Consider the following 9,886-nt stretch of genomic DNA (forward strand, 5'->3'; position numbering starts at 1 on the left):
CGCTACCTCTTTAAAGGTCATAGACTTGAGAATATGCTATCCTATATATTTCAGGCTACAGAGAACATTCTTTAAGGAAAGATTCAGAGCCAGCATGACCAAGCACAGGAATACCACACAGTGGTTAGAGCTAAAGGAACAGGTGCAATATGGAGTCAGATCTGTTCTTCTCTGTTATAAACGGTGGTTCTGGGTCTTCCTACCGTGGGCCTGAGATCTACTTAAAGATGCTCAACACATATCTGTCATCTAAAGCTCTAACTTCTCTCTGTCATTCCCAAGTCTGCTTTCGTTGGTACAGAAGAGAGGAGTCAAATTGAATCAGAGTGGTTCTGTTTTCTTTCTGCCTTCTGTTGTTGTAACTGAATCTGAAAAACCCCTTCTTTTGTCATTTACATTTTCAAGAACCTCAGCTCAGTCTCACACTTAACTCCAGACCTATCTTTGCTTTTTGTCACAGTCCTTGTCAAAGACTGTCCCTGAACAAACTTTAGTCAGGCTCCTCTGAGCCCAGCTAGGTCCCATCATTGGGCACATTATCCAAGAGCCCAGTTTTGGCAAGAATCCTGCTAAGTCAGTTTAGCCAGAATCTCCTACCCTTGATATCTGATTACATTCTTCATCCTCAATCATTCCTCAGGTAATGTCTGGTCACCCTGGCTTGCCTTCACCAAGAATCCTATCAGGTCATTTTAGCCAGAATCTCCCCTGACTCCTAATTCTTCCTTAGTAATTTTTCATCCACTGGTGCTACCTCCTCCCACCCCTCATTCGGCTCCTTGGCTATGAATTCCCACTTTTCCTTATTGTATTCGCAGCTAAGCCAAGTCTGTCTTCCCTAGGCACAGCCCCACTGAGGTAGCCCCTGTGCCTATCACGACACTCCTGATCACAACAGTGACACAGCATAAGAGACAGAATAAGTTTTCTTTAACGTCTCCTCCAGACATCTTTCATACGTGTAATTTTTAAGCCCAAGAACTTCCTTTCAGCCTCAACGTCAAGTGTCTTTCCTTTACTTCCTTCTTCAGACACTCTCCCCTACCCCTCCTTTAGCAAGAGGCGGGATCAGTATTCAACTACAAACTGCCTTTGGAGCCTCAGCCTGTTACTACTATGCTATACTATACCTATATTATCTGCAAGTGTATTAATAGCTAAGGCATTGATTAAAACACAGCCACTAACAGAATCTTGAGATTTCTACCCACCTGTCTCTCAGTCAGCTAAGCAGACAATCAAAGAATAGCCTGAAGAGAACATGAAGGTCCAGAGATTTTGAGTAATTTAATCAGCGTTAGTAGATAATTTCTTTAAAGGTAAAATCATGACTCTGGCAAAGACAAACCCAGTAAATGTGGTAAGGACAGACTTTAATCAATAACAGACTGCAGTAGTCAGTTCAACGTGAACTGAGTTTGGATTTGTGGGTTTTGAAGGGAGAATGAGGAGGGAACAGGGACAGAGTGGGGCCTCAGTAGAGTCAGGGGAGTGATACATTACAGAAAATAGGAAGGGGAGGTTGGTCTCCATGAAACCATCTGGCTTTGTTAGGCTTCTCTCCTCCTACAGACCCTGGGGAACAGGGACCCTACATTTAGGAGTTGGTTGGAACAAACAGCAAATTATGTTCTCAGGTAGGCACTTGAAGGTGGGAGGGGGGTGATGCGGGGGTTGGGCTGGGTCCTCCTAGGGATGTAGCTATGAGCTGCTAGTGTCCTGGTCACACCTTTAAAGACTAGTCAAGAAAGGCTCAGAATTTGATCAAGGCTAGAATCTTTGTCAACTCTCAGAACATGTGTCAAACATTTTACTTAACTCATTAATTAATAATAGAGCCAATTAAAATGTTACAACCAATTCAAAGGAGAACTCACGTTACTGCACACTTATAGTCAGATAAGAAGTACTGAAATGATTTTACAAATAGAGGCAAAACTGGAAAAACCAGTCCGTATCCATGGACTGGTTTTTCCCCACAATGATAAACAGTTGCATTCCACAAGAGACAATTTGCATTTTATGAAAGGAATTATTTGCATTACTATCAAATAAACAAAACCAGAAATGAAAGAGGAGATGTTACAACTGAAAACGCAGAAATACTAAGAATTACAAGAAGCTACTATAAACAACTATATGCCAACAAATTAGATAACCTAGAATAGATACATTTCCTAGAAACATACAACCTACCAATATTGAATCATGAATAGAAAATCTGAATAGAATAATTACTAGTAAAGAAATTGAATCAGTAAAAAAAAAAACTCCCAATGAACAAAAATCCAGGACTAGAGATGGCTTTAACTGGTAAATTCTACTGAACATTTATAGAAAAATTTATACCAACATCTCTCAAAATTCTTCCCAAAAAAACAAAGAGGAAGGAACATCCAACGTCATTTTATGAGGCCAGCACTTTCCTAATATCAAAGCCAAATAAAGAACCTACCAGAAAAGAAAATTATAGGCTAATGTTCCTGATAAACATAGATGTAACTTCTCAAAAAGTACTAGAAAAAAGTACATTAAAAGGATCATATACCATGATCACATGAGATTTAGCCACGCACATCAATCAATGTGATATACTAACAGAATGAAGGATAAAAATTATATGATCATCTCAATAAACACATCTGAAGCAGCTAACAAATTCAATCCTTCTGTGATTAAAAACTCTCAACAAATTAGGTATAAAAGAAACACATATTATCTAAAGCCATATATGACAGTTAACATACTCAACAGTAAAAAGCTGAAAGATCAGGAAGAAGACAAGGATGTCCACTCTTGCCACTTTTATCCAACATAATAGTCAAAGTCCTAGCCGGAGGGATAAGGCAAGAAACCACGTCATCCAAAGGAAGCCTTCATTAGGTAGATAGACAGACATTAACAGAGAAAGAGAGAGAATATTTTCAGATGCGAAACAGAAAAAAATCTTGCCATTTGCAACAACATGGATGAAACTAAAGGGCATTATATTAACTGAAATAAGCCAGACAAAGATAAATACTGCATAGTATTACTTATATGTAGAATCTAAAAAAAAAAATTTAAATCAAACTCATAGAAATCAGAGATCATAATGGTAGTTGTCAGGGAGTGGGGGGAAGCAGAGAGAGGCTAGTAAAAGAGTACAAACTTTCAATTATAAGATGAGTAAGTTCTGAGGTTCTAACGTGTAACATGGTGACTAGAGATAATACTGTATTGAAAGTGGAAGTGAAGTCGCTCAGTCGTGTCCAACTCTTTGAGACTTCATGGACTGTAGCCTACCAGGGTCCTCCGTCCATGGGATTTTCCACGCAAGAATACTGGAGTGGGTTGCCATTCCCTTCTCCAGGAGATCTTCCCAACCCAAGGATCCAACCTGGGTCTCCCACATTGTAGGCAGACGCTTTACCGTCTGAGCCACCAGGGAATACTGTATTGTATTATCAAAATTTGCTGAGGAAGTAAAGCCTGAGTGTTCTCACCAACAGGAAATTTAATAAGTAATTATCAAATAAGTGAGGAGATGGATGTGTTAACTCGATGGTTAAAACACTTTCATAATGAAATACCTGTATCAAATCATCACGTATATTTTAAGTATAGTTCAATTTTATTAGTCAAATTACCTCAATAAGACGGGGGGGGGGACAATAAATTTGTAGAGAAAAGACAAGATAAAGGAAAAGGGTTTCAGGCTTTGAGGGTGACAAACTATGGGAAGGTAAATGCATGCAGGGAACTAATGGAAGATCTGGATGTTTTTAGTAAGGTTCATTGGATAGATTCCTCACGTGGCAGCTCTAAGCTAGTAAGACTCTAGAGTTGCCTCCAGTGAGTAACAATCCTCCTTCCTTTCCAGTAGAAGTAGAAGACAGAGAGTTTTTCTTATGCATGCTTCTGCTTAATGGCCTTCAACTCAAAACACCCCTGAGCCAAAGTTGCATGTTTTTGGGTAGCATACTATGAACCCCTTCACATGTAATTCTTCATAATAACTGGTGCTCCTTTTGTCAAATGTTTCATTTAAGCCAGCCTCATTCTTTGCTGTGGGAGGTTCCCCCTTTCAGGTAGTTCATATTGAATGGTAACAGCATGAGCAGCTTGGAAATTCCTCTATTCACTTTTACAAGATGACCCATCAACAAACAAAATTAGATCAGGATTAGTCAAAGTGAAGTGAAAGTCGTGTCCGATGCTTTGCAACTCCATGGGCTATAGAGTCCATGGAATTCTCTAGGCCAGAATACTGGAGTGGGGAGCCTTTCTCTAGGGTCCCCATAAATGGGGACATGGTGTCAAAAAACAGTACATTAATGCCTCACAGTCTTGGGGTCACCTTTGTGGGGCAGGGGTCATAATATGGCAGGACTGAGAAAGCTGCAATGTTAGCCACGTGGGTGGGCCTAGAGATTATCATACTAAATTCAGTATATCAGAAAGACAAATACCATATGATGTCACTTATATGTGGAATCCAAAATAAGACACAAACGAACTTATCTATGAAACAGAAACAGGTTCATAGACATAAAAGAAGAGACTTGTGGTTGTCAAGGGGGAGGAGAGTCGGGGAAGGATAGATTGGGAGTTTCAGGTTAGCAGATGCAAGCTATTATATATTTAGGACGGATACGCAATGAGGTCCCACTGTACAGCACTGGGAACGACATTCAACATCCTGTGACAAACCATAGGGGAAAAGCAGATGAAAAAGATGCACATGTGTGTGTAACTGAATCACTTTGTTATACAGCAGAAACTAACATGGCACTGTAAATCAACTACACTTCAATAAAATAAATTTTAAATAAATAAAACATACATCACACACCAAAAAAATTGCAATGCTTAAGATGTAGGTTAGGTGGTGAAAGCAGAAAGATCTCCCCTTGCAGTGAACTGTGTGGAGACTGTCGATGTCTTTCCCTAGAGTTAGATCTGCTGAGGTTCTACTAACTTTGCAGCAGGCGCTGTAGCTTTAAGGCAATCGGGACAGGCACCAGCAATTGGCTCAATCTGCATACTGTAATAGGCTACAGGTCTGTGCTTATGGCCATGTTCTTGTGTGAACATTCCCAGAGCTTGGTTATCTTTCTGTGTACAAATACGGTGAAAGGTTTTGAATTGTTAGGTAGCCTGAGGGCAGGTGGCTCTTGGGGTGCTATTTTTAGTCTTAAAAAGGGCTGTTCCAGTTTATCTTCCCAGGAAAGGGGCTTGGGAACTGAAGTTTTAGTAAGTTCATAAAGCAGAGAAAGCTTCCCTGGTGGCTCAGAGAGTAAAGAATCCGACTGCAATGTGGGAGACCTGGGTTTGATTCCTGGGTTGGGAAGATTGCTTGGAAAAGGAAATGCCAATCCACTCTATTATTTTTGCCTGGAGAATCCCATGGACAGAGGAGCCTGGTGGGCTACAGTCCACGGGGTCACAAAGAGTCAGACAGGACTGAGCGACTAAGCACAGCATAAAGTAGAGAAGCAATCGGAAAAAAATTAGGACCCCAGTGTCTGCATAATCAGCTAGGCCTAAAAATTCACAAAGCTGTAGGCCTAGTTGTAGGCCAAGGAAATTCTTAGAGTAGCTTAATTCTTTTTGGAAATAACTAGATGCCTTCAGTGCTTAGGTTCTGACCTAGGCAATGTGTGTGTGTGTTCAGTTGTGTCCAACTCTCTGACCCCATGAACTGTAGCCCGCCAGACTCCTCTGTCCATGGGATTTTTCAGGCAAGGACACTGGAACAGGTTGCCATTTCCTTCTCCAGGGGACTTTCCTGACCCAGGGATTGAACCCACATCTCCTGTGTCTGCTGCACTGCAGGCAGATTCTTTACCTAGCTAAGGAACAGTGTCCAAAGATAACTGGAATCCTATTCAGAGACTTCCTGTCCTTTTTCAGCTAAGCGTTGTGCAAGTAGATGGAATATTTTATGGGTGCTTCTTTGGTAACTGATCATGGCAAGAGGTCATCCCCATAAAAGCGTCGATTTCCCAGGGGGACTTGAGTGTGCTTAGACCTTGATGAAATAAGAAGGGGCCTCAGTGAACCCTTGGGGCATGATTGACAAGGTATATTGTTGATTGTTCCAAGTAAAGGTAAATAAATATTGACTTGGGTCTCCAGGGATGCTGACAAAGGCTGAACAAAAGTCTACAGCACTGAGCAACGCTGAAATAATGACTGTCTTATTTCTAATTCTTAAGTCTTGGCTAAATCACCAGGCCCTCCTATCAGGTTTCTGGATTGGCAAGATCAGTGAGTTATGGGATACAGGGAACCATCCTGGGCAATTAGGTCTTTTATTATTAATACGAGGTCCTGTGTGGCTTCAGGTTTTAATGGATATTGAGGCCACTTAGGAAGAGGTTTAGTCACATCTCTCTGGATTTTTATAGGCTCTGCGCTTTTAAATTTCCCACTGTCAGAATTAAAAGCAGCCTACAGATTTTCAGACACCTCGGCTACATGAGGGGATCTTTATTGGAATTCCTCTTCTTCTGTATCAAAGACAGATTTGTTAAAAAAAAAAAAAAATGGAGATCATGTTCAGGTTGATCACAACATTGTAAGGTGAGCAAAACATATTATTAGCCTTTTATTAATTTAGAAAGGAGGTCTCTGCCATCTATTAAAATGGACCAGGGGTGGGTCACAGAGCAAAGCAGAATGCTCTTCAGTAAAAAGTCCCAGAACCATTTGTTACTGGTTGAGATGGTGTTTCTTTCTGAACTTCACTAGATACTCCCACAAAGGAAACCTTTTTTTTTTTTTTTTTTAATTCTAAGAGATTTCTGAGAGTGGGATTTAAAGTAGCAAGTCTAGCCCTGGTATCTACCAAAATTTGGTAAGATTTTCAATTAATTTTGATTTCCTCTTGGCTGTTTAAGGGTAGCAGTTTACCTCAGAGTCCCTCAGAGCTGAATGAGTCCTGGGAGGAGCCATATGGGGGTCCTTCCTTGGGGGCATTTGAATGGATTTTGAGGAATTTGCATAGATCTTTGAAGATAATCTTTTTTTCCATTGCCCCAATTAATTACAAAGGAAACATCAATCCTCAGGCCATGATTGGATGGTGGAGCCCCAGGAGGGAGCCAGGTGGGGAAATCAGGTGTTATTTTAGGTTATTTTAGCTCCAACAGCCTTGGTGCTGTTGAAGTATCTTTATGATCTTGGTCCAGAGTCCTTTCAAAGTGGTTATGAGTTCAATCAGGTCAGTGGCCTTCTACCCTATTTTCTCCTTTCTTATCAACCCACAGATCTCAGGAGATAATCCATTTACAGGGCAGCTAGGGTGGGTTGGGTGTCCTCCTTTACTGTGAGGAATCCAGAATGTCCCAGGAAGAGCCATTCCAAACAGGGCTTTCAAGTCTGCCACAAATTCACCATTCTTTTGTCTGCATGTTTGAATAAAAGACCAATCCTTATGGATGGGAAGACCTTAAAATGGCTTTTAAAAGGTCAGATTCTATGTTGTGAGCTTTATCTGGTCATAAAAGGGCCACCTGGAGACTTAGTCCAGTGGCTAAGACTCTGTGCTCCCAACGCAAGGGGACCCAAGTCCGATCCCTAGTCAGGGAACTAGATCCCACATGCGACAAGTAAGAGTTCAAATGCTGCAACTTCAAAAGCTGGAAGATTCTGCATGTTGCAGCTAAGATTTGGCACAGCCAAATAAATAAATGTTACAAATAAATAAGCTGCTCATATTAAGGGGGAAAAAAAAAAAAGGACCATGCTAGAGAGAATCTCCATTATCCTTGGGATTATGCCTTCTGCTTCCGGCATCCGTCTTCAGGCTTCCCAAATCCTACTGACATACTGTACAAGCTGATAAGGAACTGGCAGCCTGCAGTCACAAGCCCCAATAAGGATTCTGAACTCTTAAAAAAAAAAAAAAAAAATACGAGGACCTTCCTGAATTGAGGAAATTCTTTAATTACTGCCCTTCATTTTGTCTTTGACCAAGGAATGAACAATACCTAAGGAGGTACTGTTCTTAGGTATTACTCACCTGCACCTTGGAAGGTTTTAACAGGTAACTATTTAACTGTCTCTCCAACGGAAAGGCAGTTCAGAGAATCAGGAAAATGTGAGTTTTCACATAAGGACGGACAGTGGGGAGAAACAGGTGGTATCTCTTAGCTCCTGTGTAGTTCATTTTTCCCTAGCCTTCCATAATAAGTTTTTTAATAAAGTTAGTTTGAAGCTTTTGAGGAGCTCTGTAGACCAATTTGGCAGACTTTATTTTAGGGGGCTCCAAAATCACTGCATATGGTGACTGCAGCCATGAAATTAAAAGACGCTTACTCCTTGGAAGGAAAGTTATAACCAACCTAGACAGCATATTAAAAAGCAGAGACATTACTTTGCCAACAAAGGTCCATATAGTCAAGGCTATGGTTTTTCCAGTAGTCATGTACGGATGTGAGAGTTGGGCTATAAAGAAAGCTGAGCGCAGAAGAATTGATGCTTTTGAACTGTGGTGTTGAAGACTCTTGAGAGTCCCTTGGACTGCAAGGATATCCAACCAGTCCATCTTAAAGGAGCTCAGTCCTAGGTGTTCATTGGAAGGACTGATGTTGAAGCTTAAACTCCAGTACTTTGGCCACCTGATGCAAAGAGCTGACTCATTTAAAAAGACCTGATGCTGGGAAAGATTGAAGACAGGAGGAGAAGGGGACGGCAGAGGATGAGATGGTTGGATGGCATCACCAACTCGATGGACATGAGTTTGAGCAAGCTCTGGGAGTTGGTGATGGACAGGGAAGCCTGGCGTGCTGCAGTCCATGAGGTTGCAAAGAGTCGGACACAACTGAGCAACTGAACTAAGAAGATGGCATGCTTGACTCTAGAATTTAAGAATCCAATGGAAAGAGACTCATTTAGAGAATGAGTTTGGGGTGGGGGGGGGTGTGGGAAGGGATAGTTAGGGAGTTTGGGAGGGACATGTACACACTGCTATATTTAAAATGGATAACCAACAAGGACGTTCTGTATAGCACATGGAATTCCACTCAATGTTACATGGTAGCCTGGATGGGAGGGGAATTTAGGGGAGAATGGATATATGTATATGTATGGTTGAGTCCCTTCACTGTCCACCTGAAACTATCACAACGTTGTTAATATGCTATACTCCAATACAAGGTAAAAAGTTTAAAAAAAAAAAAAAAAGAACGTAAGGATTCTGTGAGCTCAGTGTTTGGGTTACTTGGAGCAAAAGGAAAACCTAAAAGGGTACGAAGCTGGGTTGGGTATTTTGTGTGTTTTACAGTGCACCTCATTGCACAAAAGTTTCCCTGAGGTTGGCAGGTAACCTTCTGTAGGTCTAACCTATTCCAAGACCAGCTTGTCTCAACACTGGAGTTTTTTATTTAAGCAGCAATGGTTCACCTGTGCCCACCAATTATTGCAGCTTTTTGGCCTCTGAGACCCCCGCTAGCAACAGCATTTACGTAAAACAAGACAAACATGTGCACTTTGACATACCAGCAGTGACCAAGAGATGCCACTGTGACCTGGCCCAGAGAAGCCCTGTGAACACAACAATTTCCACAGAACCTTGACCAGGCAAAAGGACTGACCCAACAGTGGGGATTTAACATGTGAAACTTGCAGCCTGGGGGCTCTACATGGACGGAATCAAGGTTTGGGGTTTTTCCACTTAAAACCTGCAAACTGTCTAAAAGGCTAGTGGCTTAACTCAGTTGGCTGGGGGTAGAACCACTCACTAGCAGAAGCTGACCTCTTCCATATGCCAAACAGATCGGGAGCTGGATGCAAAGAGAGAGGGATGGGACTTCTCTATTGCTTCAGTGGTCAAGACTTTACCTTACAATGCAGGGGGTGCCAGTTCAATCTCTGGTCTGGGAACTAAAATCCCACATGC

Source organism: Dama dama, chromosome 22 (genome assembly GCF_033118175.1).
Source record: "Dama dama isolate Ldn47 chromosome 22, ASM3311817v1, whole genome shotgun sequence".
NCBI lineage: Eukaryota > Metazoa > Chordata > Mammalia > Artiodactyla > Cervidae > Dama > Dama dama.